Source organism: Dama dama, chromosome X (genome assembly GCF_033118175.1).
Source record: "Dama dama isolate Ldn47 chromosome X, ASM3311817v1, whole genome shotgun sequence".
Taxonomy (NCBI): domain Eukaryota; kingdom Metazoa; phylum Chordata; class Mammalia; order Artiodactyla; family Cervidae; genus Dama; species Dama dama.
The window spans coordinates 47800270-47810485 of record NC_083714.1 but is presented as its reverse complement, the minus strand read 5'-3'; positions in this window follow the sequence as shown (position 1 = coordinate 47810485).

The following is a 10216-nucleotide window of genomic DNA, read 5'->3' as shown; positions in this document are numbered from 1 at the left end:
ATAAGAGACACAGGTTCAATCCCTGGGTCAGGAAGATCCCAGGGCATGGCAACCCACTCCAGTATTCTTCCTGGAGAATCCCATGAACAGAGGAGCCTGACAGGTTACAGTCCATAGGGTTGCAAAGAGCTGGACACAACTAACATGACTTAGCACTCATTAAACACACATCTACTGTATGATTCAGCAATTTCCTTCCTAAGTATATACCCAAGAGAATTAAAACCATACATTCACACAGAAATGTAACAAATACTCACAGAAGCATTATTTATAATAAGCCCAAAGTGGAAACAACTCAAATGGCCATCAATGGGTGAATGGACAAATAAAATGTCATATATCCATACAATGCAATATAATTCTACAATAAAAATAGCATGAGATACTGATTGGTATTGCAACACAGATCAATTTTGAAAAATTTATAAGTGAAATAAGGCAGTCAAAAGGTACTGCTAGGTGAAGGGGGAAAACAGGAGATAATTGCTAATAGGTATGAGGTTTCTTTGGGGGATTGTAATGGATATGACTAAAGCAACTTAACACGCACGCAGTAATAATCTGGAATTAAATTGTGGTAATGGCTTCATAACCCTGTAAAATATTTTTAAATACACTGAGGTTATGTGAAATAAAGCTGTTGTTTAAAAATAATAGGAGCAGGGCTTCCCTGGTGGTCCAGTGGTTAAAACTCTGTGCTGCCAATGCATGGGGCACAGATTGGATACCTGGTTAGGGGAACCAAGTTCCCACACATTGTGGCATGGCCAAAAGATTTAAAAAAATGAAAACAATAAGAGTGACATCAAGGAGATGGTGGAATAGGAGATCCCACTCATATCCTTCCTCAGCAACAATAACTTGACAGTCATTCATGGACAAAGGTGCCTTTGTTGGAACTTTGAGATCCAGGTAGGAAGTGACAAATCCCTCATGGGGTCCAACCAATAAGAGTGGTTATTCGAAGTCAGACACTCTCAGGCAGCAGACTTGCCAACCATGGCCCTGGTTACGGACCCAGAAACAGCTTCACAGTCTCTGTGGACTCTGACTCAGGCCCGTTTGTCCTTGGTTCTGCCACCAGCACCCTGCAACAAGGGACCTGTGAGGAGTCATGTCCATTTGCATCTCAGGGAAAAGGCCCACAGAACTTGGTCCTGGCTGTGGACACTGAAATGGCCCATGACCCATCTCCAGCTCCCTTCATGCATAGTCTGAGAGTCCCTAGGGGTAGGCCTGCCAAACTTAATCTGACTGGAGATTTTAAAACAGCCCTATAACTGGGCTCTGGGCCCTCCCAGCTACAGGCAATGAAGCAGTTCTGCCTGCCCAGGGTCCTGGCAGTAGACACTCCTGTGCACTCCTGAAGATCCTCAAAGGGCCTTATAAGTAGCCCCAAGCCCGTCCCAGCCACAATCTGCAAGAAGTCCTGCCTGCCTAGGAAGACACTTAGTGACCCAACAGGACCACCCCCAACTTTAACAATTTATAATAGGCCCACATTCTGAGGACCTAACTGTAAATACTGGAGTTGACCCTGGTCCCACTGCCATTCTACTGAATAAGGTCCTAGAGGCAGTCCCATCCCCCCAAAGACCTGATAAGATCAACATCTAAGTTCCTGGTAATAGGCCTGCCAACTGCAAAGCCTCCTATCCCTACCCCATGGACCCAAGAACAGCCTCATGACCTGGCTCTAACCCAGAAAAATTATAATTCCATCAGGTTGCAAAGGCAATAGGAGAAGGCATATATACCTACCACAATAGGTATTGAGACAGTGCAGTACCAGTAAAAGAAGAGACAACTAGATCAACGGAACAAAACAGAGAGCCACATAAATAAATCAATTGATCTTTGATGAAGGAGCAAAGGTAGTACGATGGAGTTAAGATTATCTTTTCACCAAATGGTGCAGGAACAACAAGACAACCTCAAGCAAAAAACAAACAAACAAACAAACAAAAAACAAATCTAGACATGGACCTTACTCGCTTCACAAAACTTAACTCAAAATGGATCACAGACTTAAATGTAAAACACAAAACTATAAAATTTCTAGAAGGTGACATAGGATAAAGCCTACATAACCTTGGATATGGCAATGATTTTTAGATACAACAAAGGAATGACCCATGAAAGAAAGATTTGATAAGCTAGACATCATTAAAAGTTTTTAAGTCTTGCTCTGTGAAAGACACTATCAACAAAATAAAATGATAAATCACAGACTGGGAGAAAATATTTTCAAAAGAAAAACCTACTTGATAAAGGTTGTTATCCAAAACACACAAAACTCTTAAAACTCAATAATGAAAAAACAGACAACCCAGTTAAATTTTTAAAATTTTTTATTTTAATTGAAGCTAATTACTTTCAATACTGTAGTGGTTATTGCCCTACATTCACATGAATCAACAATGGGTGCACATCTGTTCCACATCCTGACGCTCACACTTGTAATTATCACCATAACCTAGGATTTCTAAATAACTACAGTCGTAAAACATTCTTCCCCAATAAAGTCTCTTGATAGTCCAAATTCTACAAGTTTATCATGGTTTTAAATAAAGTGTGTGAAATATTTAATTTGGTGTTAAATTTCATTTTGAAATGTTTTAAAAGGCTCAAGGAGAAGTTAATCAAATATGGAGATATATAAGGCAGAGACTCTGACGATAAGAATCCTGTGTGTCTTCAGAAAATATTTTAGAAGGAACTAAACACAGAGTTTCACCATTAGCATCCAAATAATTGAGTTCAAGTATTAACTCAATGATATGTTATCTTTGATCTGGACTGCAGCTGCCTAATTCAATCTTTCTGGGACTCTAACTCCTGGGAGACCCCATTGATGTTTCAAAGTCGGTCACTGAATGTGATTTAAAATCAATAAGGGTGAAAGACCCCTGGGTGTGCTGTCCTTTTGTTTCAGTTCTTTTATTTTAATTGATTTATTTTGATTGGAGGCTAATTACTTTACAATATTGTAGTGGTTTTGCCATACATTGTCATGAGTAAGCCATGCATGTACATGTGTACTCCATCCTGAAACCCCCTTCAACCTCCCTCCCCATCCCAACCCTCAGGGTCATCCCACCACACCAGCCCTGAGCACCCTGCCTCATGCAATGAACCTGCATTGGCAATCTGTTTCACACATGATAATATACATGTTTCAATGCTATTTGCTCAAATCGTCCCACTCTCGCCTTCTCTCACAGAGTCCAACAGGCTGTTTTTACCTTTGTGTCTCTTTTGTTGTCTCACATTTAGGGCAATTGTTACCATCTCTCTAAATTCCATATATATGCGTTGATATACTGTATTGGTGTTTTTCTTTCTGTCTTCTTCAACTCTATAATAGGCTCCAGTTTCATCCACTTCATTAGAATTGATGCAAATACATTCTTTTTAATAGCTGAGTAATATTCCACTGTACATATGTACCATGGCTTGCTTATCCATTCGTTTGCCCATGGACAACTAGGTTGCTTCCATGTCCTGACTATCATAAACAGTGCTGTGATTAATATTGGGGAACAAGTGTCTCTTTCAATTCTGGTTTCCTCAGTGTGTGTGCCCAGCAGTGGGATTCCTGGGTCGTAGAGAAGTTCCATTTAAATTTCTGAGGGATCTCCACACTGTTCCTCTCCAGCATTTATTCTTTGTAAATTTTTGATAGCAGCCATTCTGACCAACATGAGATGGTACCTTATCGTGGATTTGATTTGCATTTCTCTGATAATGAGTGATGTTGAGCATCTTTACATGTGTTTGTTAGCCATCTGTATGTCTTCTTTGGAGAAATGTCTGTTTAGTTCTTTGGCCTGTTTTCTTAATTGGTCGTTTATATTTCTGGAATTGAGCTGTAGGAGCTGCTTGTATATTTTTTAGATTAATTCATTGTTCATTGCTTCATTTGCTATTATTTTCTCCCATTCTGAAGGCTGTCTTTTCACCTTGCTTATACTTTCCATTTTTGCCCAAAAGCCTTTAAATTTAATTAGGTGCTATTCATTTATTTTTTGCTTTTATTTCCATTCCTCTGGGAGGTGGGTCATAGAGGATCCTGCTGTGATTTATGTCAGAGAGTGTTTTGCCTATGTTTTCCTCTAAGAGTTTTATAGTTTCTCGTCTTACATTTAGATCTTTAATCTGTATTGAGTTTATTCTTGTACATGGGGTTAGAAAGTGTTCCTGTTTCATTTTTTTACAAGTAGTTGACCAGTTTTCCCAGTACCACTTGTTAAAGAGATTGTCTTTTCTCCATTGTATATTCTTGCCTCCTTTGTCAAAGATAAGGTGTCCTTAGGTGCGTGGATTTATCTCTGGGCTTTCAATTTTGTTCCATTGATGTGTATTTCTGTCTTTGTGCCAGTACCATACTGTCTTGATGACTGTAGCTTTGTAGTATAGCCTGAAGTCAGGCACGTTGGTTCCTCCAGTTCCATTCTTCTTTCACAAAATAGCTTTGGCTATTTGAGGTTTTTTGTATTTCCATACAAATTATGAAATTGTTTGTTCTAGTTCTGTGATCTCTATAGAATTTCAGAATATGTCCTCAGTCATGATGGAGCAAGTAAAAGGATGAAATATTTTCCCTTCTTACCAATCCTCAATTCAAGTTGTCATTAAAAGGCTATTCATTTCTGAAGATATAACATGAATAAATTGGAAGACAGATTTCAAGTTTGTGATATAAAATTTAGACATCAATATTTTTTTCTGCAGACTTCAGTATATTTTTAATTATACTGGCACAACTACTGATGCATAATTTATTTTTCTATGTCGATCAATACTAAGAATGATACTGATCCATTCCTTAATCTCATCCCCAACAGTTTAAACACTGCAGTTCTATACAGTATTGATGAAAGTCTGCTCCAACCTGCAATTACACCAATATCATCAGTATATTCCATGATTCTCTGATTGAACATTTCTCCAAAGCTCTTAATATAAGAATTTAATATGTGATAATACATTCCAATTTATAGGAGCTCCATAGGTAAACATTAATAAAAAATAATTTTAGGTTTATAAAATGCTTAGATTCAGCTGTACAATGATACCAGTACTTGACAGATTTTGGACTGTCCGTCTTACCAAGAAACCCTGCCTATTCTGTAAATCAGTAGTCGACTTCCCTGCATTTCCTTTATTAAAATTATTTTTTAGAGATAGGGACATTCTGAAAAGAAAAACAAGCAGAATATTTTCTATAAATGTATCCTATATATAGGATGTAGCTTATGAATAGTATTTTGACTTACACAGAGATACTTATAAATTTATATATTGGCATATATGTGGAAAACCAAATGTACATCGAAAATATAAAAATATCATATATTTCTAGAAGAAAGCCATCAAAAAAGAGATATTCTAAAATTTAGGCTTAATTCATTATATCTGAATGCCTAAATATAAAATATTAATAATTTTACATGGGCAAAACTCCAATAAATATAATTGCATGGAAACAAATTGGAAAAGAAAAACCCTTATGTAAAAGTCTATAAAGTCATCAAGTGAAAACAGACACTCATTAGGAAATGATCAAGATATATAAAAGACTTTAAGAAAAACTTGGCCAAAGAAGTTACAGCAATGGCAAATAAGCAAAGGAAAACATGTTGAGCATATTAGCTATGACAGAAATGCAAATTAAATTGTAAGGAGTTCTAACCACTCTATATTTATCAAAGTGGCTGCACAGTTTAAAAAATGTGACCACACAATAAGCTGACAAGGATGCAGAGAAACTGGTTCATTCATACATTTCTTGTGAGAGTATAAAATGGTACAGCTATCCTGGGAAACAGTTTGACACTTCATTATACAACATGCTATAAACATGCAAGTATAATTTGATCCAGAAGTTTTACTCCTGCATATTTATTCTAGAAAAATGAACATAAAAGCTTTTACATGAAATTTCATTGAAACTTTGCTTGTAATAGAAAAAAATGTAGACAGGCTAGATATCCTTCAAGAAGTGAATAGTTCAACTGTGGTTTAACCATAGTTACATAACCATACCACCATATCAGTAACACAGTTAACTCTTCCAGCAACACTCCTCACCAATAAAATGGAAGAAAATATTTATACATGTAATAACGTGGATGAATCTCAAGTGCATGCAAAAGTAAAGCAGAGGCCAGTCTCAAAACGACATATACGTTATGATTCCATGTATATATTGTTCTCAAAATGACAAAATTAGACACATGGACAAGAAAGCAGCAGTCATAAAGGATAATGGAAAAAGAATGTAGTTACAAGACTGTGGTATTAGGGAATTCCTTTATGGTTACAGAATAGTTCTCTATATTCAGGTGGTTATGCAAATACACATATATTTTTCATATATATGCATATATATAATTATGCATATAATATATATTATAAACATAATATATAAGAGCTATAAAACTCACTAATAAGAGAACAAAAAAAACAAGCAAAATATGGAAAAATATTTGAATAGCAATTGGTTGATATAATATATGACAAAAGTTATACAGATGACTCATAAACACATAAAATTAATTAAAATGATTAGTAATTAGAACTGAATGCATATTAAGTAGGCAGATTGTATCTTGGATAAAAGAAATAAAATAACTGAGAACATAAACAACTCTCAGGAAAAGAGGGAAACTTAAACTCTCCTCAATTGCTCATAAGAATGCAAAATGATAAAGATATTTTGGTAAATGTTTTTTAATTACTCATAAATATCTGCACACTGGAAAACTGTGTAATCCCATTCCTAAATAACTCCCAAGTAAAATATGAATTTCTGTTCACATAAAACCCTTCATGCCAATATTTATTGTGGCTCTATTAATAATAACCCCAAACTGGCAATAACTCAAATGTTATTCAACTGGTAAGCCAATATACAAATGGTGCATCCATCCAATGGAATACTATTCAATAAGAAAAAGGGACATGCTATTGATGATTGTAAGAACTTGAAAGTTTTTCAACTTAATTTAAAGAACCAGGTCAGAAAGACTACTGACAGTATGAGTTAATAGGCACATGGAAAAATGCCGACCATCACTAATAATTACAGAAATAGAAATCAAAATCACTAGGAGATATCACCCTACAGCTATCAGAATGGCTATCATCAAGTCAAAAAGTCTGAAAATAACATACGGTGGCAAGGATGTGGACAAAAGAAAGCCTTTTCACATAAAAGGTGGGAATGTAAATTTGTGCACTCACCTTGGAAAACAACGTGGAAATTTCTTAAACCAAATAAAAATAGAATTACCATGTGACCCAGCTTTTCCACACCTAGCTATACATCAGAAGAGAATGAACACTAATTTGAAAAGATACATGAACCCCAAAGTTTATTACAGCCTTGTTTACAGTAGAAAATATATGGAAGCAACAAGTGAGCAAGATGCACATGGTAACTATCTTCATAGCACTTGCATTGAGTATGGGATAAGGAAGCATTTGAAAACCACAGTAATTCTCAGAAATACTGGAAGATACATGTTTGTTGAGGTGGAAATATTCTCCCAGCATATTGTATAGAAAAGAAAGGCTACAATATAACATATAGTTTGATTCAATTTGTATAAATGAAAAAAAAAATCACTGATGTACATATGCTCATCCAAAAATATGTGCATTATATGTATATATTTAGCATTATATAACATATAATATACATATATATATATATATATATATTATAAGCTTTTAGGTAGAACAACAAAGACAGAATATGAACAGTATATATTTCTATTGACAAACTTATTGGTGTTCTCTAATTTTATTTTTACTTTAAACTCCTTCATTGCATTTCTGTATTGCTTTGCCTCGAGTATATATTTACAATTAGAAAACATTAATAATGCTCTTTCAAAGCATGGTAACTCAGACATTAAATTAACATATGACCAGGTGTCCCTTCAAGTTCTTCTTTCTTCCTCCAAGGCCATGTTTCTTCACAATTTCCCCATCATACCTTAGATGCCAGTTATATGCAAGGCATGTATAACCAGCTTTCGTGGGTCTCGGTGCCTTTGCAGGTTCTCCCCCACTGTCTGGGAAACACATTCACAGCTTTCCACTTGGTGATCTATCTACTTTAGGTGGCTCAGGATTCATCCCGGGTGTGTTTACAGAAATGTACGCTTCCTCCAACTTCTTGCGATCAGACTATAACAAATGCCTCTCCTCTTTACCACCACAGCCCTGTGTGCTTTGTGTACGGTGAATCAATTCATCATGTAAATGGAAAGATAAGTTTACTATTACATTCCTCCTTTGCCTGCCCTGTTCTCTCTCATCAGCAGCTCATCACATTTAGTCTCCTCCTCACACATCTTGGTCCGACTTGCACCAGCCTCCTTGTTTTATTGAAGGACATAGACAATGCCTCTTGGGGGCTTTTGCCCTGACCATGTCCTCTCTCCAGATTTATTGCCCAAGATAGCCAAAAAGTCATTCGCTCCATTCTTTATATAGTATTTGCACAAAAGTCCTGGATTCATAAGGCCTTCCATCATTATCCTCTTGGGAGAAAAAACTCCCTGTTTCTCAGAACTCATTAGGATCCCTCTATAAGGTATAATTCACTATTTGTGGTTAGTGGCTAGAATGTAAGCCCGATGAAACCAGGGTCCTGTGTATTGGCTACCAATGTGCACCTAGCACCCACAACAGTGACTGAAATACCGCAGGGGGTGAATTAATACCTGTGAAGTGGGAAATAAGCATTACACCAAAGAATTTATGTCCATTTTTGCAATTAAATAAAACAAATCCAGACTAACGTAAAGAAGGAACTGGATTTGAGGTGACTATGGCGATAGGGTCGTCTCACACACTACCTAAAAAATGCTGAGAATTCTCCAAGTTAGGCTTCAACCATACATGAACCAAGAATTTCCAGATGTTCAAGCTTGACTAAGAAAAGGCAGAGGAACAAGAGATCAGATGGACAGCATCCGTTGGATCATAGAAAAAGCAAGGCAATTCCAGAAAAGCATCTGCATCACTGACTAGGCTCAAGCACTCTTCTGTGTGGATCACAACAAATTCTGGGAAATCCTTAAAGAGATGGGAATACCAGACCCTCTTACCTACCTCCTGAGAACTCTGTATGCAGGGAAAGCAGCACGAGTTAGAAACGGACATGAAACCTCAGACTGGTTCCAAACTGGGAAAGGGGTATGTTAAGGCTGTATATTGTCATCCTGCTTATTTAACTTATATGCAGAGTACATCGTGAGAGATGCAAACCTGGATGAAGCACAAGCTGGAAGACTGCCGGGAGAACTAGCAATAACCTCAGATATGCAGGCAACACCACCCTTAAGGCAGACACAAAGAGGAACTAAAGAGCGCTACAGCATGTAGTTCCCAGGCTATTCCGTGGGCCCTCCAGCTCACACACCGGCCCAAGTCTGCATGAGCTCCAGGGCCTCTGGAAGAAGGCCTGAAACTGCCTCTAATCTCAGTCTCCTCCTGATTTCCACCACACCACCCTTGACTTAATCACTTCCCCAATGGTCCCTCACTGACAGTAACCTGTGGGCATTGCCCACTGCAGTGCTGCCCAATAGCTAAGCAGGACAGCTAACAGTCACTAATTTACAACTGTTTGCTTGTGGCTGGGGCCCTCTGAGGCACCAAGCAATGGTTGGCCAAGACCTGTTCCCTAGGAATAGGGTGGGTTGAAATGGAACACACCAATGGCTACCTGTTAAGGCTGTGCTCATCCTGCTCTGTTACACTGTAAATAGAAAAAGAATCACTGTGAATTTAAGGTTTGTGAAAGTAGTTTTCAACGTGGGCGGGCCTGCACATTCTTGTTGGCTTTGAACTATTTATATTATATGCTGAACATGTGATCAAGTGGCAGCGGTTGGAGGGGCACAGAGATAAGTGCTGGTGACAGGAACGCCTGGGAATATAATGAAAAGAATGATAGGCAAAAGTTAAATAAGTATGTGAAATAAAAATCTGAGGTTGGAAAGGAGTGAGTCAAAAAGATGCCAGCACACTGGACCCAAAGTGTCCTTATGTAACAGAGCAACAGGGCAGAGCCCTTCGCAGATAGCCCTTGCTGTGCCGTATTACTCCGCCTCCTGTTACTAGGCAACAGGACTTGCTCAGCCATTAGTCTGTGCCTCACTGGCCCCACCCACAAGCAACCAACCATCAATGA